At 35.0% G+C, this 26,880-nt stretch overlaps 1 protein-coding gene across 7 annotated transcripts in view; it reads right to left on the bottom strand.

The window, feature by feature from the left end:
• Window positions 1-26,880, bottom strand: part of CSRNP3 (cysteine and serine rich nuclear protein 3) — a 203,176-nt gene that overhangs the window by 98,881 nt on the left and 77,415 nt on the right. For 2 of the 7 annotated variants that reach the window (XM_032286601.1, XM_032286598.1), the window contains exons 1-2: window positions 3,263-4,019; window positions 1,445-1,693 (exon numbers count right to left, since the gene is read on the bottom strand). The exons of 3 other annotated variants lie outside the window; for them this stretch is intronic. The gene's annotated coding sequence lies outside the window, so the exon portion shown is untranslated. Of the gene's footprint in view, window positions 1-1,444; window positions 1,747-3,262; window positions 4,020-26,880 lie in introns of those variants that run through there. 2 more of the 7 variants (XM_032286599.1, XM_032286597.1) reach the window with 2 other exon arrangements.

The following is a 26,880-nucleotide window of genomic DNA, read 5'->3' as shown; positions in this document are numbered from 1 at the left end:
TTGAATTTTTTAAAAGCTCATACAAACCATGAATTCCTTTTCCTAAATTAATCTCAGGATCCTGGATAAATGTCATAGTGTCCCCATAGAGTGATAAAGGGTGAGAATCTGGCCATGATGAATAACCACTAAGTGAATTTCATAAATATTTGAAATAACCGTCCTTCACTGTTTTAGATGGCTATCCTCCTGTTTTGGTTCCTCCTCAAGCCCCCCTCTATTTTACAATAAAACATATTGTTGCCAAAATACCTCATCTTAATCATATAATAAAATTAAATCCCCTTTTCAGTGCAAAGAAAGTAATTAAGTTTAAATATGTACTAGCTCTTTGTATGTAAGCTTCATAAAATTCATTTTTAAATATCTTATGCAAATATCAAAACATAAAGCAGTCATTTCATGGCTAAAAGCTATTTTTGTCTCTTCATCTTTTCCAACATATTTTCATACACATACAACCTGTAATACAGATAGATGCACAGTTGATGCAAATGGAAATAATATTTTTAATCAACATTGCAACTGCTGAATGGATAAGTGCTTTAATGATAGGAATAAACAGTTTGATTGTACTGTTTTAATTAAGTTTGTTTCAAAATATGTTTTAGAAATAAAAAAACATATGAACAATAAAAGTGAGTACACATTTGTTTGGTGCAGGACAGACTTTCCTATGATGTAATCACACATTTTACAAAAGTGTGATATTTAGTGCATGGAAAGAAGACTTTTGTCCTGCCTGTGACATTTATAAGGTTCACTTTACAATGCAGACTTCTCTGAAAGGAAAAGTCATAGGAAGTTGAACACATTAAGTTCAAATAGCATTATCCAAAAGTCCCAAAGAGAATTTATAACAATTAGAAAAATCAAAGCCCCAATATAAGAAATTATTGTTCCAAGAAGATGTTTGGCAATAAAATACAAAACAAAACTCTCAAAACGAAAACCCTGTCTTAAAAATGGAATGAAAATATACTGATTAAAATTGTCCTTATGAGATTGTATGAGATATGAACAAAAGAACTCCATTATTTAATACCAGATACCTCACAAGAATGTTAGGCTAGGAACTCAGATCTTATTTTAAATACATTTCTTTTAAAAAAATGTGAAAATCCTCTAAAAGTTGTACGCCTCGTTATTTATCTAGATGTTTCAACTCACATATCTCTCTTCAATAAAGAACTCACCCCCAAAATTGAATTATTTAGAAGCCTAAACCCAGTTTTTTCTCACATGAAATTATTCTATTGGAACAAAACACCCATGTTTCAAATAGAGAAAATACGAAGAAGAAAATTAAAAAATAAACTAGCTAAGGGAATCCTGAAAACCAGGAACACCCTGCCAATTGCCACAATGAATTAAAATAGCCAATGCTCATCGATGTCTTTAATAGAAATAATAAAATCAGGCGCATCATGAAATGTCACCATACCTGCGTGCACTTTAAACGACTACGGCACACACGATGTAAAATCTTCACTCTCAGAAATAAAGCATACTTCATTTAACTGCTGCAAAACACTGCTGCAGAGGAGCCCAGTACATTTTTTTCAGGCAACTGATCCAGCTTTCCACCAGCCCTGTGACCTTTGAACTCCCTTCTGCCCCCCTCCTCTCGCTTCTGCAGTCAAAGCCTCCAAGCAGGTCTCATTTGCATAAGGCTCAGGCAGTCCTCCAGCAGCTGAAACGGAATGCTGGGTAAGGAATTGTGGAACTGCGGTTCTGCCAAGGTACCTGAATCACGGGAGAGCAGGAATACGCGGTGGGAAGTGGGCACGGGTTTTACTGGGCTGTCAGCATCACATTCCTCCCTGTCTATTAATGGATAAACGATTTTAACGCTTTGTTTTAGAGTTCTATTCTCACTGCTTACCCCTTCCCCACCAAAAGAAGCTGTCAGCAGCGACTGTGGTAACCAAGGAAACCCAAATAGTCAAATGCTTCATTTAAATACGTGTGGAAGGCCAATTTTAAATTTTCATTAACTTCCCTTGTTTTTGAAACATAGCTTTTTTTTTATTTAATTCAAATACATATTGCACGTATAATCAGGCACATGGGGTATTTCTTTTTGTTGCTGTGGTTTGAACGGGATCTTACAGTCATAAATTTATATTAGTCACTACACAAATACATGAGGTCACTATAGTAATTCTGTAAAATGTTAAATGTGCCCAAGTGCCTTAGAGACTGTCATCCTAAGTGGTGTCTAAAAATTAATTGTAAAGAATTTAGGTCCCAGGATGCCTTTAAAACAAAACAGCAGTAAAAATGTAGAGCAAAGTTAAACTATGTATTTAAATCTAAAGATTCATATTGCTGTAATGCTTGTCTGTCTTTGGCAAAGATATTCAGTGTTGTGCTTTTATTTGCTAGTTATTTCTTTCCTTATTTTCCTACACACAGCAATCTCTCTATTTGAAACATAAACTTCTCTATTGCTCATAAATGCAAGAAGTGGTTATTTTCTACATAAAGAAGGTCATGTGTATACATATTTTATAAGTATACATACAGACACATATTCTTTCTAAATAGCAAACCAATGAAAATATGCATCATCAAATAATATCTTCTTTTTAAAAATTAAGCTAGTTTGTTTTTCTCCAAATATCAGTGAATAATATTTATAAAAGAAAAGGTTTTGTGCAATAATCTTTTCCATTTGCCAAAAGAAATGTAACATGAAAAAAAATATAGATATGTATTACTAAAATATAAAATACATTGTTCTAATAGTGTTAACATTTCAAAATTTCCTTGTTTTTAATTTTTTTATTCAAATAATTAAATATTCCAAACCTTCCTTTTGCAGTATACTAAAACACATCAACCAATTTTGAAAGATGTATTATCTAATTTATAAGACATGTAAACTATTGCAACACAGATTGTTTTAATACTGGAAAAATAATTTTGAAGCTTTTTATGTGAGCTACTTGTTAGTAGTGTTCTCTTTTATATTATTTCTGCATACATATAAGATTAAAATTTATTAGATGAATTTCTTTCTTACCTATAAAATTTTAAAATAGAATAAATAACTTTTCATTTTAATATAATGATATCAACATTTCTCTGTCACATCTGACTACATTGACAATTTAATCACATTGGGTCAATTCAAGTGCATCCTTAACATTACACACTACAAATATCTTGCAAAGTTTTTGTTTAAGGCAACCAGCCCATTCTAATTAAATCCAGTCAAACCCAAGGAAGTATTGGAATAATTTATAAAATCACCGACCTGTTCAAATAGCTGTAGTCTTAGTCCTTGCACTCTTTATTCATTAGGATCCAAAATAAATTATCATTTTATAATATGTGTCAGCATCACCGAAGACACAGTTCTTCCTGGTTCAGAGGAATCTTCTCAAATTTCCCAGCCCTGTGTTTTATTGCTTGTACCATATGCTTTATTGTTCAGCGACAAGAGCTTCACTCTGCACAAAGACTCATTACCTACTGCTTGCTGCACGGCATCAGCCTCACTGAGGCTGCCTATATGTGATCACATGGAGTTTTGTCTGTGAGAGCCAGGCGTGCCACTGACTTCACTGTGTCTATGGTTATTTTTATCAGCTGAGGTCTACTAGGAGGAAGGAATAACAGATAAGGAAGCTGCTCTAAGTCATTAATGCAGCACAACTTATGGAAATCCCTTCACAAGATTTTTTTTATTATAGAAAATGTTTGAGCAAGCCTCAAAAGAAGTTAACTAGATTTTATTTTAATAAGCAGCTGAATAATAATTTAAGGAAGGAGAACTTGCAAAAAGCCATTTCCTATCTCATACTTTCTGAAAGTACTTTTGTACAAATGTTATTAAAGAGCCTTGCGCTACTGAATGATTTGGCAATATGTTTTAACCTTTAGATTGCTGGCATTTCTTTTTCTTGTTTTTTTTGTTTTTTGTTTTTGTTTTTTTTGTAAAAAGATTATTGCTGTTTCCTTCAAAATATCCTCAAATAAAATCTCAGTCACTAAAAGATACTGTATATGAATAAAAATAGATATCCTAATTAATTTTGATAAAGTAGATGAGAGGGTGAATCATTTTTGTTGATGTATATAAATGAAGTAGATGATTATCTTTTCAAAAGATGACACATTCCTAGAACAGCTGACTTAAAGGAACAGTGCAGATTTCAATATAAGTTCTAAAGGACATATGTTTTATATTAATTTTAAAAATTGCAGTAACTTATTTTAGACAGCTTACCTCAATAAAGTACACGATTTACCTTATCTGATTTTAGTGTTAACATGTAGTTTCAGGGAAAACTATTCAACATTTATAGGAATTTTCCACTGCATAAATATTGCATTAATATATATACACATATGTGTGTGTATGTGTCTGTGGTCAGATTATCTTTCTAAAAATATTTTTTAAATATCTAAAATTATTTCTCAAAAACTAAAAATGGATTGTGGATTTCCAAATAAAGAACTATTTAGCTATTGAAACTTATTTTTTAAAAAATCAATTTCTTAACTGTTTAATGACTTTCTAAATTAAAATGGTATTTGAAAGCTTGTTGCTTTTAAGTCTCAGTGAAAATCTTATGACAAATGCATGCAAAGTGCAACAAAGAGCACAGAAGGAAAAGTCAGAAACACCATAAATGCAGATGAAAAAATAAATTTTCTAAATAGTTAGATATATAGTAATTTAATGGTACTTATAAATAATTCAGTAATTAAAAAGTGAATATACATATATATGTATATATTTTAGCTTAAGCCTTCTATTAATAAGAAATTCTTTGGGGGAAAATATTATAATTCAAAATTTTTTGTGTGTCAATTGAAATTTTAAAAAATAATTTAAAACCAGAATAGGCAACTATGGTTAAGTAGCTTAGCTTTTAAATACAATGAGTTAATATCTTTCTTTATAATATTATTTGTAGGGTTAGCATTGATCCAAAATGTTTATAATTTAAATAAATATCTTTTGATGGGTTTTTCTTAACATTGAAAGAAATATTCAGATATGTTTTAGATACCATCATTTTAATGCATTTGTCCCAAAATGTTCATGTCATTTTTAGCATAGCATTAGAGCTATGCTAAAGCTGCAAAACCTTGGGGCATTAAAAGAAAAAGGAAAAGTGTTTCTGGCTTATAATTCTGGGTTCTTAAGATTTGTACATCCTAGTTAATATATGTGATGATGTCACTCATGCTTATGTACAAGGAAGTAAACAAAAGGCAGCCATTTTTTTCTTACTGCATCACTTCAAAAAACAGTGAAATAAAATGGTTGCCCAATGGAAGGAAAGAATCAGCAGAAAACTAAGTTACTTGCAAGTTTTTAGGGAGTGGGAGTCGGGGAACAAGGATTGTGAAATTGGAAAAAAAATCCACATATATGTGAAATGTATGTGTATATATACAAAGGAATAATTTAACAATAAGAAATAACTATAACTAAATACAAGGAATATGAAAATAGCTAGCAATTAAAACAAATTTCCAAGAAAGCAGTGACTCTCCAATGGGAAGTCTATAGTGTATGGTATTAAATATAAGAACCTGATAATTAATTCATGTTGAAAAGATATTTAAAGGTGGACATAAGAGCTAGAAAGAGATAGAAAGAATCATGGGATGGTAATAATCTCTCCAGGTCTTCTATTGTCATAAATGACCTTGGTGAGTTATTCCAGAATCTTTTGCCTTAGTTTTCAAGTCTAGAAACCAGGAACAGAAAAGTCTTTGGAAAGTATGTCCTGGAAACCTATAGCAATAATTTGTACTTCAATTCCTTAAATTGTCTTTAACCAAGTATTGTCAATTAGTATTGATAAAATTGAAAGATATGATATAAAATCTAACAATTGCTTAAAGGAATTTTTAAATGAATTATTCTAACAACACAGACAGATAAAATAAGTAGGTAGGACTTTTGAATATAAGCAGTAATGTTTTTTTCCGTAATACATGCAGAATAAATAGAATTAAATTTGGGAAGTAGTATAATTTGAAACCTCATAAAATTGCCCCAGGATAAAAACAAATTACAAAATATGCCCATCCTTCTAATCAAAATTCTGGAACCAATGAGATGGCAAGAGGATAGCCACCAAGATTCTAAATTTACACAATGAACAATGGTGGCTCTGCTTATAAAACAATTTTATAGGCCAAGAGTTTATTAAAATATGAAATTAACAAAGAAAACACAAGATCATAGCTGTGAGAAGCAAATTCCATCCAAGATTTAAAGGATGTTTTAATTTACTTTGCCATGTTAAATGCTGTGAATTGGGAAAAAAAGAAAAGTCAGTTCTTTCAGCTGACTTTTTATTAGCTTGTTTTTTCTCCAAATAGGCCTCATAGAATTATTTGCTCCCCTTTCGTACAAAATAACCAGAGCTTATCAGAAGTAATCCAACATGTTTGCTATCCAGTTCTTGTAGTAATTTAGAAATGAACGTATGCTAACTGGACGATGTTTTGAACATTCTATGCATTAAGAAAGATTTACTAACACCATCACCTGTGTTTCCTGGAACCATATTAACTGGTACATACACAAGTTGCTACTGTTGGATTCACCCTTGATGAGGCTGGATATTCTTGTTCTATTTTCTTCTCCTTCACAACACATTCAGAGAAATTAATAAATTGGCTATGTCCACCTCAAAATTTTAAAATTCAGGACTAATTCAACTCAATTTAACAAACATTTATTGAGAAGATTCCATGTACCAAGTTTTGAGACAGTTGCTAGGGATATAAAAATGATATATGAAACATACACTGTTCTCAAGGAGATCATAGTCTCCTTAGCTTAAAAAAAATGTGCTGAGCATGTTATGTGAAAGTGTCAATGGGACTTTTCCAAAAGTTTGAATATTTTATTACGTGAATATGTATTTTATGAATAAATTTCTTTATTTTCAATATATCTGCTAAAATCAGAAAAATCCTTTGTGTAATTAAAAATAATTTACCAAATGTCAAATTGTAATTTATCCTTTTAGTTTTGGATATTATAACCTAGAACAGATAAAACTTCTCTTCATAAAAAATATTTTAAATAAAATTTTTAAAATTGGCTACATATTTTTGCTATTCTTTCCAGCAAGAAGTAGAATCTAATTTCCTCCACCTTTATTCTTAGCTGGTCTGAGTGATTTGCTTAACCAGTAGAGACTACAGAAGCGATGTTCTGGAAAGTCCCAGTCTAGGTCCTAGGAAACCCTGTGGCTTCCACTTGAGCCTTTTGAAACACTCTGTCCAAGAACTCTGAGCTACCATGTAAGGGGATTCATTACTCTGAGGCTGTCATGCTGGAGAAGCCGCATATAGGCGCTCTGGGAGAAAAGGGAGTTCCTAGTTGTAAGTGGTCCTTTGGGAAAACCCCAGAAACAAAGGCAAGAGTTTTACTAACTACAATAAGAGGGACTTTGAGGAGACTTGGGTGACAGAGGGACTTTGAAGGAGGATGTCTAGTGCTCTCTCGGAGCCCTGTGAAGCTGGAGGTGAGAAGATGTTTGCAACATGCAGGACATTGTAAAGTCACCAGGGGATAAGATAAGCGCTATGGGCAAAGTAATGAGTAAAGAAGGCAATTTTGGCAGTTGAGGAGGAACCTGGAGGAGCACTGGGGCAGCAGCAGGGATCTCATGAAGAATCAGCGAGAAACAATGGGGGCATAAACTAAAGGCAGGACTAAGGAAGGAGAAGAAAAGAAGATATCAGAAAGAATTATGAAATATTTAAAATTGTTTGATAAACTGGTCTCTGATCTTATGGGTAGCCTTAAAAGTCAATGGTTCAATGATTCAACTGCCAATTATATCTTGAAGAGCATTAATTAAACTAGTTTTGTTACACAGATTCAGTAATTTCACAGGTATTTTTATTCATATTTGCCTCAGTTGATTAACTTTCCAGCATTGTGAAAAATTATTTGTATCAAATATTGTTAATGTTATGTTTGGAAAACTGAGAGTAAGTATAAAACAACAGGACCACCCTTAAATAAAGTATATAGTGGACAGTGTTATATTTTTTCTTGGGTCTGATTTCTAATTTAGGAAAAAAATGTATAGAAAAGACAAATATGTTTTAGCTATGCAAGGATAAGAAACAGATAACTTTGGATAATGCAGACTAAGACTTAAAACACACACACACACACACACACACACACACACACACACGCACCCCATTACCTATTGAAGTAAACAAGCCTACTGGAGTTTTATCCTTTTGATTTTTCGTTCTATTTGGATATTAGACTACTAAAGCAGCAGATGTTAACTTAAGTGGCCAGTGAATGGCCACTCAGAATGCTGCAAGTTAAGTGGTAGGGGTAGCTCTGTAATTGCTGCTACTGCTTCTACAATATGCACAAAAATCATTTGAACATGGCTGTAAGAATTCTTTATACAAAGTGACACAGCGAAAAAAGTATCCAGATTTTCCCCACCCTTAAGTCTCTATCAATACAAAGGCATTAGAAAACAGCATTTATTGAGAGAAAAGAATAAATGAAGCAAACCACCTCGCTGAGAACACAAAAGATACATTAATTTCTTAGCACCATAAACATTAACTGTAATGATTTGATCTGATGTCTAACCTGTGTCAAAATAAAATATGGAGTAAAATAGTTTATGCTAAAGTCAAATATGAATTGAGCAGGTTTTAAAAAATATAATAAGACTGATGTTCCTATAATTGGTTGCACCATAAGTTAAAGGGTTATGACACTGCTTTTGGATTCAAGGCATAAGAAAAAGAGTTTTCTATATTTTATTTCACCAATACAAGTCCACAAATACTTGGTTAATAAAATGAGATTACTTTTATTTGTATCATAGAGACATACAGAAACACCTTTGGCATATTATTCATTTGGGTTCATTCATTCATTTATGCATTAATTCATACATTTATCCATTTTACATTCACTGAGTTCTGTACTTTCAGAACCAGTTCATTGTTCTGACATGTTAGAGAGCTGGCAGTCTGCAAGCTAAGTGGCTCTCCGTCTAGAGGCAGGGAAAGATATAAAGAGATGTTACAGCATAATGAAAGGAGTTCTATAATTGAAGAATATATAAGAATATATAGCCTAGGCAATGCGGTGAGACCCCGTCTCCACAGAAAATTTTAAAAAATTAGTTGGATATGGTAGTGTGCACAATGCTATCTAAAAATAGCTAATAGTTATCAAGAATTTACAATATCCGAAGGGCTCTGAATGTATTAAGTAACTCATATAACTGTCACAACAAGCCTGTGAGGTAGCTACTTTTACTATCTCCATTTTACAGATGAAACCACTGAGGCATCACATGATAGAGACAGTAATCCAAATCAGGTAGTATGGTTTTAACCCAGTATGGCACTATTGTGACATCTTAACTAAGGTAGTCATGGTGGGCTTTGCAGAAGAGGTGACATGGGAACTAAATCTTGAGGAATGAGTAGGAGTTCTTTTGTGGAAAATAAGGGTATTCTAGGCAGAAGGGCTAGAATGTACACACATATTGAGGCATGACTAATGCATGTGTGAAGGAAACTAAAAATCACTCTGAAAATGCTAAGATTTTTTTTATCTCCATAGGATTGTGCATTTGTAACGCTAGGATGTTTGAAACGCGTCTTAGAGTCTGTCTGCAGTCACTCAGGGTATTTGACTGGTTTGATTACAACTGAGTTTTATTAAATAACTCAGGAGAGTTTTAAAAGAGTGAATTTGACAGAGGGTTTGGAAGAAGGGAGATTCATAGATTTTGTCTATGAACCCAGATAGACAATTCTGTCTGTCACCATTAACTTTTAAAAGCACAGAATTTCTCTCAGTGGTCTGATTAATGGTTAAGAAAAAACGAAAAGTGGTTACTTTTTTTACAATTAAACTCCAAATCTTGAGTACCATCAATTGAACTTAATTGTAATGTTCATGTAAGAAAACTATATAAAAGTATTCTGTGCAGATTAAAATCATGCTCCTGATCAGGAAATCCACCTCCATGCTTCCTATTAATCATACAACAAGAATAAATACAAGAAATAAATTAGATTTCTCCTTTAGGCAAGTGTTTTAATGAGCTTAATTCCATGGCTTGCTATTAATGCTAGTGGCTGGCTTCTTTGATATGAGGCATGCATTTTCTTTCTTGTTCATATAGTCAGCTTCCTATTTAGTATTCATTATTCATGTCTATTTTTATCAAAGAGCACTATTACATGAAACTATGATTCAAACATATTTGGCTCTGTTTTTTTTTATTTATGGAAGGAAGGAAATTATGCAGCCTTCTTACACTGGGGTATGCTTGTTATATACACATGTTGTTATAGTACATATGTGTTCCTTCATATTAGAAGGTAGTGGTATTTCATTCTCATGACCTTGCTGAAGGACAGATATTCTTTTCACACCTTTATTAGTTTAGAACATCAACATTTCATTCAAGAAAAGCAATTAGCCTTGTAAACAAATTAGTAAAAACAAGTTATTTTGATAACAGTCTCAATAAACTCTACTTAGATACTCTAAGAATGTGCTATGTGCTACTACGAAATACCACTATGTGGTATTATGAAAAGAGAGAAGTGTAGACATATTTTATCAGAATATTAGGACCCCTGACAACTTTAGCTGACAATCATGGACGCTATAGCAACTGCTACTCTTTGTAGGCCATAGCATGATTCAGATCTTTCCTCTTTAATTTCTGATGATTATCTATGGAACATGCAATTATGATAGCTGAGACAAAATTTGGGCATTATACTGCTACTGTTTCCCAGTCACTCACAGGTGCTTTAAAGTTGTCTCTCTCTATTTGTTACATTGTATTTGCACAATATTTCTTTGCCCTAGAAGCCTATGGTTACATCCTACATCATTCCAGTTTACCATATTCTATGACCACGTGTACCAGGTAGCAACAAAAAGAATGTAGCTTTTAAACACAGACAATTTTTAAGAAACTACATTTATAATAATTAAAGCTTTAAATCACCCAAATATATTTAATATATATTCATATATAGTAGAATATATATATTTTTACTAGATGATTTATTTATATAGTAGGATATCATATCATGATTAAAATCAGTATTATGATTTTGTAAAAACAATAAGGATGTTTACAAAATAAAAATTAGTGAAAAAATTGACCTGAAATACAAACAAATATGATGACAACTAATAGGTATAGAAGACTAGAGAGAAATATAAAAATTTAAGGGATTGTGTTCTAGTATAAAACAATATGCACACTGTGATCTCAGTTTTTTAAATATACATAAGCATAAAATAATTGGAAAAATACAATCAAAATGATAAAATTTCTCAGAATTACATAATGTATCATTTTAATTTTCTACTTTGGCTTTTTCTATGTTTTTCATCTTTCTGTTATTAATACAATGCCAAATTTAATATTAGAATTGTTATTGTATTGGAATTAGTTATATAAAAAGTTATTTTAATAAGAATAAAAGCATTTTTTAAAAAAGGAACACTTTTAAAATAATTGCAACTGCTGCTATGCTTAAGCTTTTAGATATCAAGGAAATTGACCTTTGCTTCCACTCTCCACCCTTAGGCTGAATTTGAAACTTGATACCATACTAGGATCCCTAAAGACTTGATTGCTTTGCTTGATGAACAGATTTGTTTGAACATTTTCTTTAAGAAATCGCATACTATGCTGCTCTTCTAAATTTGTTTCCCAGGTACTGCAAAGGGGTTCACATAACTGTTTCCATTGTTTCCCTAGGTGACAACAGACCAAAAAAGGTGATTAGAGGTGGCACATTAAGGTGTCAGGGAGTGGCACCACAGATCCAGCTGCCAAACCATACACGATGATAAATTAGTTTACTTGCCTGGGGAAGTGGGGGAGATTTTATTTTCATAAAAAATGACAAGGGCACTACAGGGATGTGCTACTTGTTTTGTTGGAGGAAGATCTTCAGAATCTACAAAAATTTGTAGCTGGGCATTATATAGTTTCACATGAAATTTACCAGCGAAACATCAGAGAAGGTCTGTGGCATAAACATCGAATTGAAAAAATATTAGTGTCTTTATACTACGTCTCCATTATGCCCAGAGGGTGCCTGAAAGACAAAGGTCCAGCAGTTGAACTTGTGCTTTCTTGCTATCCCAGACAGACCCGGTGCTAAAGTTTTCTGAACCTAAGCATACTACCACCGAGTTTTGTTATGGGTATTAATTGTGATAAAAGAAAAATTTCAGCCAAATTAAATTTTAAAAAGTTTAATTGGGCAGCCCCTAGGATCACAACAGATTCACAGAGACTCATGTCACATGGGGGGAAAAGATATATAGACAAAAATAGGCAAATGAGGTATAGAAACCAGCGGTGAGGTTTAGAAACAGCTGTGTTGGTTACAGGTTGGCGTTTACCTTATTTAAATGCAATTTGAATACTTAGCAGTCTATGAGTGGTTGAAGTTTGACCACTGGGTTGGCCAAGACTCAGTTATCATTACAGGTGCATGCTCCTAAGTTAGTTTTTCAATTTTGTCTATTAAGGTAGGTTAGAGTCCATCCACTCCTCCACAAGAACTGAAATATAGTTTGAGTCCTTCTCGGGCCAAATTTAGTTTGCTTTAACGATTGTGTACTAAAAAAGAACCAGTTATTACATAGTGTTTCCCAGGCAACAATTCGAGAGGTAGCTTTTAATCTGTATTGCCCAATAAATCTTTGGCTATAAATAGGGGAGTCTGATATAGAAGCACATTTTCACTCTATAGCACAATAGTAATGTTAATACCATCCACTGACTTAACGTACTCTCTTCTCTCCTTCATCAGGTTAACTCTCCCACCCTCTTGCAGGCTCAGCTCTAAGGGGCCCCTCTTTAGAGCCTCTTCCCATATCATTTTACGTGGAGTGAAAAACTTGTCCCTTTAGCTCTCTTTCATATCTCTTAATTACTCTGCTATAAATTTTATAACACTATGCCTTATTAATGTGTTTGGATTTCCAGAAATATATTAATAAACTGCAATCTCAAGAACAAAAACCCTGTCTTATTCATACGTATATTCTTAGAGTCCACCGCAAACCTTTGCCGTGAGAAATGCTCAACACTATTTAACATGTTTTTTGTGAAAGTGCTTTTAGAATATAGACATAAAGTGGACACAAGCATTGAGATAGCTGTCTTTAGAATGTGCTGCTAAGATTCAAATCACTCAGAGGAAAGAATTATTATTTAACACTGACTTTCAGTTTGTGTTTTCCAGCTTGTCTAAATGAAACAGATGAAAAGCTGGAGATAGTGCATACGCTTTTTCCCCCCAACGACAGGGTTATGAGAATTGGATCAGACAAAATGTCTTGCAGTTTTTCCCCAGTTGCAGCTGTTCCACAGCTGGTAACACATTTTCAGCCTTGTTAAAAATTTACCCTCCTGATAAAACTTCTTGGGCCCTTCTCTCAAGTACCAATCATCATTATCATTCCTGTTGTCAACAACTTTTCTCCTTTCCCTTCTTTTCTTTCAAATGCAGAAGAGATGTGCTTCAACCTGTCTTCTTGTCTGTCCAGGACCAGTTCTGTGATTTTGCACACAGTTATCTAACATAATCTCTTTGGTGTCACAGGTAGATTTCTTTTAAAAGAGGGGCATTTGTACATCGGGGGGGTTCAGGCTTTGGATCGACACATCAGCAAATATATAATACTATTTCTGTCAACAAAATCTTTCTGTCAACTCATCGCATGCGTTAAATAAAAAACTATTAAGTTAGAATAAAATGTTCATGTGTTAATATTACATAAAGAAGAGTTTTTCATGTATATCCATTCAGAATTAATTTCACTGGACTTTATTAGTATTTAACATAAAAAGTACTTATTGAGACATTGATTAATAATGAGAATCCCTCCCTGCCCATCCCAGCTAAACCTACAACAAACAGACCAGAAAGAAAAAGAGTTTACAAAACAGAAATTCCTTACTGGCTTTTTTGTCTATCACAACTGTCTATTGTTTTTTTTAAGGCAGAAAACATACTGTGGGGCAGCAAATATTAAAATTTGTTTTATTGTTGAGAATTTCCTAGGACAAAAGAAATTACAATCTGGCCTGTACTGCAACAATTTTGTAAGCATTCGCATTATATTCACTGAAGAGAGAGTAAATGTAATATTGTAATATTTGCAGAGAGAATACAACCCAAATGAACAGTCCATTTTGGATTCAGTGAATAAATTGCCAAAATTGAAATGACTTTTTCTAGAATATCAAGAAACCAGAACAAACAGAAGAATCATTACTGAATTGAAAAAGTAAAAAATTACTTTTGAAGAAGAGAAAAATCAATCATTCTCCCTTTTTGAGCCCAATATGGTCTTTTGGGGGTTTTCTGTATCTGAACTTGAATGTATTCAACTGTTGATGAACTTGAATTTTCTCCCTATAAGTTAGACATTTGCTTTCATCTGTAAGTAGACATGAAAGGTAGAAGGACCACATATTTGTTACTTTACACAGTTTTACTGACAGCAAACGTAAGGCGTAAAGATTTCAAGTGGCCACTTTCCTAGTTTAGACTAATGCTGTTTTCAACTTGAGTATTTTGACTTTTTATTATTTAACTGCAAAAAAAAAATTAAATTTTATTCAAAGGCAGAATTTGATAAGGGCTAGTCCTTATTAACTAATATAAGGAATTAAGGTATTTCCTTTTGTATATAAGACAGGTAGTATTTAAAGATATGTTTTCTGGCCCTAAACACACTATGCAAAAGTGGACAGCTATAACTAAATATAAAAGTAATAGCATTTTTTGCTTCTCAAATGTAAGCTCCAGTGAGCCAAATCACATCATGAACACTAGTGAAACAAACAGTTTAAAGTGATTAAAGACATACCACTAGAAGATTAGATCTGCAAGCCAAGTACATAAATGGAGAAAGTCTGGTTTACCATAAGGATCTGCATTTCATATCTGATTGAGCAGTTAACAAAATTATACATAGATATTTTGAGCTTTGCTTTTAGATAGTACACCTGATAACTGCATTGCTTTGCTTGCTGCCTAAGCCAGAATGATCTTAATAACTCAAGCGCCATTTGGTAGCAAATGCTACAAAACTGCAGTTATGCTTCCTGTGGTTTAGGTGGACACTATCAGAGTAGATATGATGGCTATAGGGAATAGAGTCACTCAGTGGGAACCAGATGGCTTAAGGGCAGAGAGAAAAGATAGTGTAAAGCTTGGGTTAGCTACAGGTATCATGACACAAGCGGATGCAGGAAAAGAGATAGATGAATAAGCATTGTTCATGATAGTTATAAAAATTGTGGTTGAGGTGGCTGCTAACAAAAGGTGGTGACTACCCAATTCTCTTCCTACGCAGGCTAGCAACCTGGGTAATTTTCAAAATGGCTTTACAGAAGTCACTGAGTAATTTCTTCTGCCTCTAGGGATGGCCACATCTATACCATTTACATTGATATTCCATTCAATAAACACTTTGAGGAAAGAAGTCCATCATTCCACCATATAACAAGGGGAAAATTTACAGGTGAAATAATAAGAACATTGTGAGCTCCCTAAGGAAAGCAACAGAATCTAATTGTAATCTTTGTCTTTGGATAAGGAGGAATACAAAATGATCTGTTAGTTTAAGAAAAATATTACATTCAGAGTAATTTCATAATATGGGACCAATAGCATAGAAAGATACTTAAAGTGCACACAATACATTTTGTATTTGATTTGTTGTTCTAGATCTTTTGTTTATGTTGTATTATTTTACATTCTAAAGTGTCAAAGCTAAATGGTGACAATAGAGCCTGATTTTCCTCATTAGTACTACTATTAGTTTTAGTACACATCCTTTTTCTTTACTTGTGAATGACTCTGGGACTCCTTCCATATATTCTATTAGTATATTATTTTTGTTTATTTTTTTAAAATGTCAATTTCCCAGCATTTATCTTGGTATAGTGTATTTAAAGGTTTTTCAGTTAGGAAGCTAAAAATTAAGATAGTAAAAAGCATGTTCAACTGAAGACTATATCCCACTTCACTTAGCCTTTATCTATGAGGAGTATTATACTATGTGGAACAAGTCATCTTAAAGGGAACACTTTCAGCAGCAGAGATCAATAGGTGAGAGACTGTATTATTTATATTTCTCACCTTCTCAGATAAAACTCTGTCTTTTTCCAGTACCAGAGAGATTTATTAACAAAAGTGACAAAGTACCAAAGAGCCAAAATTTTGAATATAATGAAAACAGATAAAAGAAATAAAAACGCCTATATTCCAATTTCCATATGATTAACAGTCAAAGTAATTTGCCTTTTTTCCTTCTTTGCCCTTCTCTTTCTGTCTTTGTCTCTTTCTCTCTGTCTTTTTCAGTAGTCTCTGACACATCACCTTATTGAAGCCTATGTTGTGCTGTAGTCTGTGCTGTACCACAGACGATTTAGATGAGTAGGTAGGTTTGGTTAGCTGGGAACTATGCCACTGTCATCAGTCTCATTAGAGTATCCCTTTCAGCAATCTATGCCTATTAGAAGATTAATAATGAGAATGATCATGGCAAGATGAATGTCATTATAGGTCATCACTTGTACAGCTCCCTTTAAAGATGCAAAGATTTATTGCAGGGAACTAAAGAACATTAGACAACTAAGTGCTGGCAAAATTCATTTTCCCATTCAGAATGAATTGAGTCATAGGTAAAATCATTGACACTTCCACATGCTTGCTGTTTATTATTTTTTTAAATTTGTTTAATTATTATGGCTACATAGTAAACAAGTGATTTGGCTAATCACAATAACTATGTGTATATTCATCTAAATGTGTCTGTGTGTGTGTGTTTTACAAACTCTTTCATTATCTTTTTTATTTTTTTATTTTTGAAATGGAATCTCCCTCAGCTGCCCAGGCTGGAGTGTAGTAGCATGATCTCAGCTCACTGCAACCTCTGCCCCCCAGGGTTCAAGTGATTCTCCTGCCTTAGCCTCCCAAGTGGCTGGGACTACAGGCACGCACCACCATGCCCAGCTAATTTTTTTTTGTTTGTTTTTGTTTTTTAGTAGAGATGGGATTTGACCATGTTGGCCAGGATGGTCTCAATCTCTTGACCTTGTGATCTGCCCACCTTGGTCTCCCAGCATGCTGGGATTATAAGTTTGAGCTACTGCACTTGGCCAACTCTTTTATTATCTTACCTGGCTATTTTCCCATTGTTTAATGGTGGAATGATGGATTTCTTTTCTACAAATGTTTTAAAAATGGAAATAGCAATTTAAATGGTACAGATATGGTCCTCCCTAGAGGCGGAGAAAATTGCTCAGTAACTTCTTTGAAAATATACATGCTATGATAAAAGGTAAACCTCAAGCTGGTCATGCAGACTGCTCTTGTGCTTTCAGATAACCCTTCACTGGCAATTATACATCTCAGGTCCAGACTGGCAATCTATTTGCATGAGCAGTTATAAGACATGAGCAACTGTGAAAATGGCAGTGAATGAGCAGTGTATACTCAAGGACATTAATATTTAGACTCTTAAAATCCACCATGCTGGCCAAATCAAATAACCAAGGGTTGCCATATTCTCTACTCTACAATAGTATTTTTTCCCCCGTAATTTTTCAACTCTCCCTGTGGTCCTGATTTTCTTTTTACATTGCTAGTGGCTTTTTAAAAAATCTGCATGAATACCTTATCTTTGTATAGTATTTACTCTCAAAATTCCCTTAGTAACTTGTGGAACTCTTCAGGCTGAATAAAGGGAAAAATGGCCAATATTAATAAGAATATTAACTCTCTCTAACAATATTGACTCCATTTAGCGAAGTGAAAATTAACTAAGAAACCGGATTCTATTTTCTTCACACCTCTAAACAGAACATCAAACTTTAATAAATGCAGGCTACATAGTAAGGGAATTAAATGCAAGCCCCAAGGGCAGAGGTTTCTAGGAATGTGCTTATAATAGAGTTTCACCTGGGATTCAATTAAATATTTAGTGAGAATGGCTGAAAGGAAGGCGCTGTGCTGAAAGCTGTGGGGGAGGCAGAGATGAATACGACACAATTTTTGTCCTCTAGAATGTCATGATCAATGGCAGCCAACACATTTAACTTAGAGTGTGGGGCGTGTATGTTTGTGGGGGGAGCTCCCTCCTCTTTCTCCTTCAGCACCAACAAACTGGTCTGTATTTGCACAGCCCTATCACCCTTTCCCCCAGTTTTACAAGATGAAGTATGCTTTTATTCTTTTTAAAACCAGTTTTTCCATATGTGCCTTTGATCCTATTTTCTTCCTCTCTCTAACTCCCTCTCCCTCTTTCTTCTCAGATATGACACTATAAATCAGGGGTCAACAAGTTTCTTCTGTAATAAGCCATGCAGTAAATATTTTAGGCTTTTGCAAAACATATGCTTGCCATCACAACTACTCAACTCTGTTGTTTTAATGTGTAAGCAGCTGTGGATAATATATAAATGCATGTAAACAAATGTGTCTGTGTTCCAATACAACTTTATATGTAGACATTAAAATTTGAATTTAATAAAATTTTCATGTGTCATGAAGTGATCTTTTCTTTCTTTTTTCAATCATTTAAAAATGTAGAACCACTCTTTGAAGGCCATGTACAAACAAATAGTGGGCCAAATTTGTACCACAGGCCATAGTTTGCTGACCCTTGCTATACAAGATTGCCACTTTTGCCACGCTTCCTTTTCTACTTGCCTTCAGTCTAAAATCACATGGAGGAGAATATTAAAAATATTTAGCAATGACTCTGGTTTCTAGCCGTGACACTGGTTTCTAGCCAATCCAAATAGATAAGTTAGTCAATTCGAGCTGGTACCAGCCATAAATAATTATTGGGTAATTTCAGTGTGTTCAGGCTATCAGTTCAGATCACATCCTCTCATTTTATTCAAAAGTCAAAACAAGAGAAGCTCTTCTTGCATTGCTGTATTGATATTGTCCCCTCCCTTATTTTATGTCCAACATTTTTGAGAATTATTTTAATTTCTCATCTCTCATTTACATACAATGAATCTGCTCCCACCAGTCTCTTAAAACTGACCTTTTCAGTACAGATTTTCTTTCTTATTTTTCTCAGACCTTTGGAAATGTTCTATTTTTGTCACTCACAGTAAATTCTCCTAGTTTTCTTCCACCTCTGTGACTTTTGATTCTTGGTTGCCATGGCAGGTCTCTCTTCATCCAACCCTGTCTCCTGCAACTATTCCCACTTGGAGGTCCCCAGAGTTCTTGATCCCCTGCTTTCTGCTCCCCTTCTGCTTACCTTGGCTATCTAGTTCATTCTCAAGGTTTGAGAAGGTTTGTTTTTTTGTAGATGGCCTCCATATCTACATCTCTAACCTTGATAACTGTTTAGACCTTCAAGCTTGTTTCACCACTTGGATTTGCCTCAGGAATCTCAAAGTCAGTGTGTCAAACAGTGAACCTATAGTCATTGCCATCAAATACCCCTCTCCTCTTGCATCCCATTTCTTAATCCAATAACACTATCCCAGTTGCTGAATCCAAGAAACCTGGAATCACCCTCAATGCTTTCCTTCCTTACCCCTAATCTGACTTATTTAGTTACTAATAATCGCTGACTTTCCCTCCAAATGGTTTGCAGTTCTGCACCTTCGGCAGCATCCCGGCTACTGCTGTCTTCCCCTAAAGGGACCATGGCACCAGCCTAGTCACTGGTTTCCCATTTCACAGCACTACCAGGTAGGCAATCTAAAACACAAATCTAAACCAAGAACTCCCCTGCTAAACTCCTGAGGGACACACTATCAAGATAATAGGCATGGCACCAAGCCCCTCCACCATCTAGACTCCATTTCCTGTCTCAGTCTTATCTTTGATCATATCCTGTGTCACTTTTTATTCCCCAATAATAGAAACTGGACATAAAATGCAACCGTATGTGTCCATGACATTGCACATGCTATTCCTATTATCTAAAATAGCTCCTCTTTTCTTCATCTGACTAATGCCTACTCACATTTTAAGATTCAGCCTCTGAATTTATAAAACTGGGATAAGAGCCTTCTGTCATTGTTTCCATTTTATTTGCCCAATTGTATTGAAAGTGGTCCTTCTCGCCTATGTAACCATCTCAGTTTCACCATCAATAGGTAAGCAAATTATGGTAGGTTAGTCATCGACTCCCCAGCTCCTAGTCCAGTACCTGGTAAACAGGTCTAAATGAAGAGGCTGAATGACTTGGCAAACCATTTAGAGGCATCTAGGGGAAAAGGGTGAGAAAAGATGCCACAGGAGTCATATTGCCCTCATTCCATTCTCAGTGGCACAGCTTACTTGCTCTATGGTTTTGGGCTTTGTACTTTTGAAGCCAGTTTCCTCATTTGTAAAATGAAAACTTTCATTCATGAAAACATATCTATTGAGCATATGCTATCTATATTACAGATATTATTCTAGGCACACACAAAAAATCTTATCCTCAAGGAGCTTTCATTCTGGTAGAAGAAAAAAGGGACAAAGCAAATAAGGAGGCAAAAAGAAACAAAAATATACAGTATATTAGGTAGTGTATTGGGGTAGGAAGTAGAGTCTTGTGTTGCAGGAGGTGGTAAGCAAATTCTTTCTGATTAGGGAAGGGTGCATTGAGAAGCAATATTTGAACAAAGACCTGAAAGAGGTGAGGAGGTAATCTGAGAGAATATCTGGGGTAAAGAGAATTCCGGAAAGAAGAAATAGCAAATGCAAAGGATCTGAGATGTTCAACAACAAGGATGCCAGAGTGTTGCAGATGAGTGAGCAAGTGAGGGAGCGAGGAGCTGAAGTCAGATGTACGTAACATGATCGGCGAGAAGTGAGAAGAGCAGCAGACAGTGTTATAATTTGCAGCCTATTGTAAGAACTTTGACTTTTACTCTGAGTGAAATAAAGAGTCAGTGGAGGGTCCTGAGCAGAGGAATAAATGATCTGCACGAGGTTTAAGATGACTCTGGCTGCTTGAAAGGAGAGCAAGGTGGAATCAGAGGCCCCATTAGGAGGCTATTCCAAACTTCCAGATAATAAACGATGGTGGCGTGGATCACATGGTAGTAAAAAATGATTTATTCTGAATATCTTTTGGAGTAAAGCCAAAAGAATTTTCTACGTGGTGGGGGAGGAAAAAAGGAGTACACAATCTTGAGTCCAAGGATCCTCACCTGTGCGATTACAATAATGATATGAGCAGTTGGTTCTGAGAAAGTCTGCAAAGGTTTTCAGAGTGATGGGTAAGAAGGAGAACTCAGGTTAGTTCAAATTAACTTGAGATATCTATTACATATTCAAGTGGAGACTTCAACCAGGTAGTTCTCTCTATCTCTCTATCTATATAAAAGTTGAAGTTTGTGGAAGGATCTCAAGCTAAAGACGAAAGTTTTCCAGTGAACAGATAATATTTAAAGCCTAGGCAGAAAAAAGAGGCAGTCTAAGGACTAAGTCTTTTGTGCTCTAATGTGTAGTAATTGAGAAAATGAGGAAGAACCAGCACAGGAAACTAAGAGGCAGAAAATTTGATAGGAGAAAAAACAAGAATGTATGTGGTTTCCTGGCAGCAAAGAGAGTCTTACAAAATGAGGAGTAGGGGGGATTGCATAGCATGCATGAGGGAGCGATCAACTCTCTACAGCTACTGATGGGTCAAGTAAGCGGAAGGCTGAAAATTTACAATTAGAATTAGAAACGCAAAAGACACTGTGATCTTCACAAACAGTTTTGATGACGTTGTAAAGCCAATGCCTGATCAGAGGATAAATAGCTCCTTCAAGGAGTTTTGCTAAGCAGGTGGGGAAGAAATGGGGCAGTAGATGGAAGGTGACATGGGGGGAAAGAAACTTTTCATTTTTAAATTTAACAAAAGCCAGGATATTTATATGCTCTTAGAAATGATATAGTAGTAGATATTGATGATGTAGGACAGCAAGGTATCTGCTGGGAGCAGTGTCTTTGGGTAGGTAACAAGAAATGAGACCTACTGTACCAGATGAGTAGCTGACTTTGGATAGAAACATAAATAACCATAACGACAAACGGAAGGTAGAAATTTTGTGGGAAAGCATATGAAAGTTCTGTGCTGCTTATACTTTATCAGTGAAATGGGAAACAAGATCGTAAGCTGATCATAAAGATGAGGTGGAGAGAAACTGAGGTTTTGTGGTAAGAAAAGAAAGAAATCTGGATAGGGAGGAAATGAGTGGATCTGGGAAATAAGAATTAGTGGCAACCACCTACATTCAGTTGAAATTAGTGGTTGTGAATTTAAATGGAAATACCTTAGCACAGATGTACACTTTCTCCAGCCATGTTTGGCTGTATGAAAATAGGTATAGAATATGGGGTCATACCAGGCATATTCTATAAAACAAGAAATATGGGCAAAGGGAATTGAAAGTAAATGTAAGAAAGTGATTACAATGATGGCCCATGGAATTTGGGTTATGTTAGAAAGGAGGATGGACTTGGAAGGTGGTGGGATCAATGCAGTGCAAGTCCCGGTGAGGTAGAAGAGCTATAGGATTCTGATTGATGGAAGAAGAGAGCTAGAAAGATAGGAGGTAGGGGCTAGACAATATGCTGCTTGAGAATGAGATAATGAAAAGACTACAGTTACTGGTCATAAAAATGTGCATGGTACATGCATAGAAAGAAATGAAACATAACAGCATTGGAGAACATAATCACGAAACTAACACTGGAAGAATCATCTACATGAACATGGATATTACAAAGAATTATGAAGGTATGGCCAGGTGCAGTGGCTCATGCCTGTAATCCCAGCATGGTGGAAGGCTGAGACAGACAGATAACTTGAGGTCAGGAGTTCAAGAACAGCCTAACCAACATGGTGAAACCCGTCTCTATTAAAAATCAAAATTTAGCCTGGGCATGGTGGCACTGTAGTGTCAGCTACTCAGGAGTCTGAGACAGAAGGATTGCTAGAACCTAGGAGGCAAAGGTTGCAGTGAGCCAAGATTGCACACTCCAGCCTGGACAGCAGAGTGAGACTCTGTCTCAGAAAAAAAAAAAAGAAAGAAAAAAAGAATTATGAAGGTGTGATATTAGAGAGAGAAAAACAGTGAGAGAAGAGCTAACATTTTCAGGGAAAGAGAGGGTGTTAGAGGGTCTGAGGACGACTGTTTAAGAAGATAATGATAGTTTGTCCCTTTTAGATTGGTGAAGGTTAAAGGAGATATAAAGTGATGATCAGATACCTGGTTCATGCTGAACTCAATAAATTTTAACTTTTATTATCTATTGTTTCCACAGCTGACAATCACCTAAGTTGTGTTGCAAAAACCAAAGTATATCTCACCTTATACTGATTGACTGAGGATGAGCTTTGTGTTGGAATGCATAGTTGGTTTTCTATTCAGATTACTGAAAGAGATAGCTACAGGGTCTCAAGTGGGTGGCTTTAAGCGCACCAGGAAGTGGAGTCCTGTCTTGAGACGATTTTAATATATAACACACTTACATTAATTGAGATTCCATAAGGTCATTATTTAGATGTTTGCAGAAAAATTAATAGCTTTCTTCTCTTTTAATTTAATTTCCACTTGAGCCACACTGACCAACATGCTGATAAATGAAAGATGTGGAGAGGGAAAAGTGATCCAAAATTTTGGGTCAGAACACTGGCCTGCTCAGCAGCCTGCATTCCCCATGCTGTGATGATAATGTTTTTCATAAAGTTTTCTTAAGACAGAAATATAGGCTGTCTTGATGATTTATCATTGTTCCATAATAATTAATAGGTTAGATTCCTTAATGAAAATAAATATGAATGTTTTTTCACACTTTTCATATTATTGAATTTCTGTATTCCTTTTGCAACTCTTAAAATGCCCTCTGAAGTCCTCCTTCTATATACCTGGCTCACTTGAAAACAGGTTGACATCACAGCCTAGACAAGTATGGAGTTCTGAGATTTTTTTTTTTGTAATAATTCCTATATTCTTTTTTGCTACAAGAAACAGTGGTAACCCAATGTTTCACGGTATAGCCATACAGTTTGCAAATCAGCACTTTATTAAACATAATTTATTTTTACTTGTTATAAAGTGCTACAGTTTTAAATTCCTCTGGGAATACAACTTTGTTCTCTCAGCTTTCTATTTGAGCAGTGAACAGCTAGAATTAGACAGGAATAGCTATTAGCAAGATCTGCAGGGGCTTTATGAAACTGACTGCTGCTGTTACTGGATACATATAAGACATATGTGAGAGTTTTTATTTTAAAATTTCTCCATCTCCGCTTGTGATTCAGCAGCAAGGGATGACAGAGAAAGAAAGATCAGTGGCAGACAGAGGGCAGCAGGAGTTCCCTCTATTCACTTGGGTATTGGGGGAGACTAAAAGATTTTGGGAAAAATAAATAAGGCATCACAGAAATAAGGTGTGAAGGAAACTTCATTTTCTCCTGGTGGGAACTTTTCCAATGTCTGTTTCAACACGGTTTTATAGAGCTCATATTGGGGTAGGGAGAACACATAAGAGTATGCCAGCCTAGGGCTCTGAGTAGAGATGAAATGATTAGGGGTATTAGTGTGAATTAGCAGGTGTGAAACAGGAACTGCAAGGCTCCATGTGGGAACAACCTTGGAACTAAATCTAAAGCCTGGGAAAATTTGGAATCAAAGAATGATGGCATAAGAATGGGCCATAAAAGCTGTCCAGTTCTGCAGGCAGATGACAGAAAAAGGTAAGAGAAAGTAGATCTGAGAGGCTGATTTCAGAAGTGAATAAAAGTAAGTCTTCTTTGGGAGGTGAGGTAGAGAAGGGCAAGTTATGTAGTAAAACCAAAAATGCAGAGAAACCATGTTTGAGAAAAAACTTACATCCATCATCTTCCCAAATGGCTATTCTTGCACAGAACAAGTGACTCTGAAAGCATTCCTTGCCTGAGGAGGGATGGTAGCCTCCCAAGGACTAGCCAGTGAGCCTGTGCAAGTGACAGAGGGATAAAGTAGGACAACAAGGAATGGGCAAGATTCAGGATGGATTGCACCACATTTTTCCAGTGAAAATATACCTACATTGCTGTAAATATAGAAACTGAAAAAAAAGTGTGCCTTGACTGTGTTCTGGAAAACAAGAATGAATTAATCTTCATTTCCACTCAGCAAATGAAGCCTTTTTTGGTTTGCTCTGTTGTCAACAGGAACAATATAAGCATATTTTAGTTCACGTTTATGTGAAGCATAAAGCAAGTTAGAACAGCTAGAATTTATTTGTCCCAGGAAGACAATGACTCTTAGCTAATTCTAAACTGTTGGCACTTAATTGAGCTGTTAATATCATTCCCACTCTATTCAAAATAAATTGTCCACTCTGTTCCCCTTGATATTTCTTTCTCCCACAGGATCACATTATAATTTATCCACAGGCTCACTGATATATTGAAATACTCTCTAAAATAGGGTCTTATTTATAGTAATGTTCTACAATATCAAAATAATATTTTGCCTCTTTTCATTTGACACCCATATCTTTCTCTTTACTTTTTAAAATCTTTTTGTTCATGCACTGCCATTGCCATTAAAAATGTGATGGATTTTTTATTAATGTCCTTGTTTTTGTTCTCAAATCATTAACAATGATCAGCATGGTTCTGAGAGGAGTGTTTAACATTTCACTACATCTGAAATTCCTTGCTAAGACTAGGGATATTTCATCAGATCTTAGAATATTCAAGGTCCTACATATATAATGACAATTTAATTGTTAAAGATTTAGAAAAAAGTGCTTCCCACTCTAAAATATTATGATTCCTCAGCGAGGTATGACAGACTATAGAAAAACCAAGGACTGAGCTGTTATCTTTTTTTCATCTCCACATTCTCAAGGTCATTTTGATGATTATCTCTAGACATCAGTACAAATGTGAAAAGACACGTTGTCTGCACCATATAGACTACAACAAGACTGAAAGCTCCTGTAGGCTGCCATACAATGAATCTTCATTTTACTCCAGGGCCTCTGTGGCCTTGTCGGGGGTTTTAATGGGTAGAAAAAATATGGTCTCTATCTCCTTGTCATACCACATTGTGTCATATTTCCTACCCCTTCAATTCTTCCCAATTTGAGAGCCAGTGAAGAGATGTGTCTTTCAGTGATTTTGTGAAGATTTAAATGACATAGATAAAAATGCAACAGTTCATTGAGAACAATAATGCTCTATGTAATTGAGAGCTGCCACATTTAGGCTTAAAAAGGGTTGGATATGTTACTTAGAGGTATGAAAGAGTCAAAAAATGGACGGAATCCCTCTGTTTTCTATGCTGGAGAAACCAAGTTCTATGTCTGCCTAATTTAGTAACCAGTTGTGATTAACTCGTATTAACTGACTACAGGTATAGACTTTCAAATTGGTCTCAAATTTGAATTTACATTTGTTACCCTGCCTTTCAACTCTCCCAATGAACTGTCTAGATTTTAGTTGGGAATCTTGGAAAAGCATTTATATTTTCATACTAGAAAAGATGACATCTATTTCTGGCCCTTACCAGATTTCACAGGGTTCTGAGGTATAGATTCCCTAACAAGGCAGTCTCTATTAGCACAGATTATAAATAAAATTGTCTTCACAATATGAATCAGCACCTCAGAATTACTCCTTCACAGCATTTTGAGGTAATCTCAATATAGCTTAGAGCAGATTAGGTAGCCAGGTTTAAAGCATTCAAGAATTCAAAAGCAGATTGACTCAAGTAAGCCATAATAGCTTTTACTACTTTAAAAAAGAAAGAAAGAAAGAAAGAAAGAAAGAAAGAAAGAAAGAAAGAAAGAAAGAAAGAAAGAAAGAAAGAAAGATTA

This window comes from Sapajus apella, unplaced genomic scaffold (genome assembly GCF_009761245.1).
Source record: "Sapajus apella isolate SASKATOON/1434 unplaced genomic scaffold, GSC_monkey_1.0 scaffold18, whole genome shotgun sequence".
Taxonomy (NCBI): Eukaryota; Metazoa; Chordata; class Mammalia; order Primates; family Cebidae; genus Sapajus; species Sapajus apella.
Note: the sequence above shows the minus strand (reverse complement) of the source record. Positions and strands in the feature narration are given on the sequence as shown.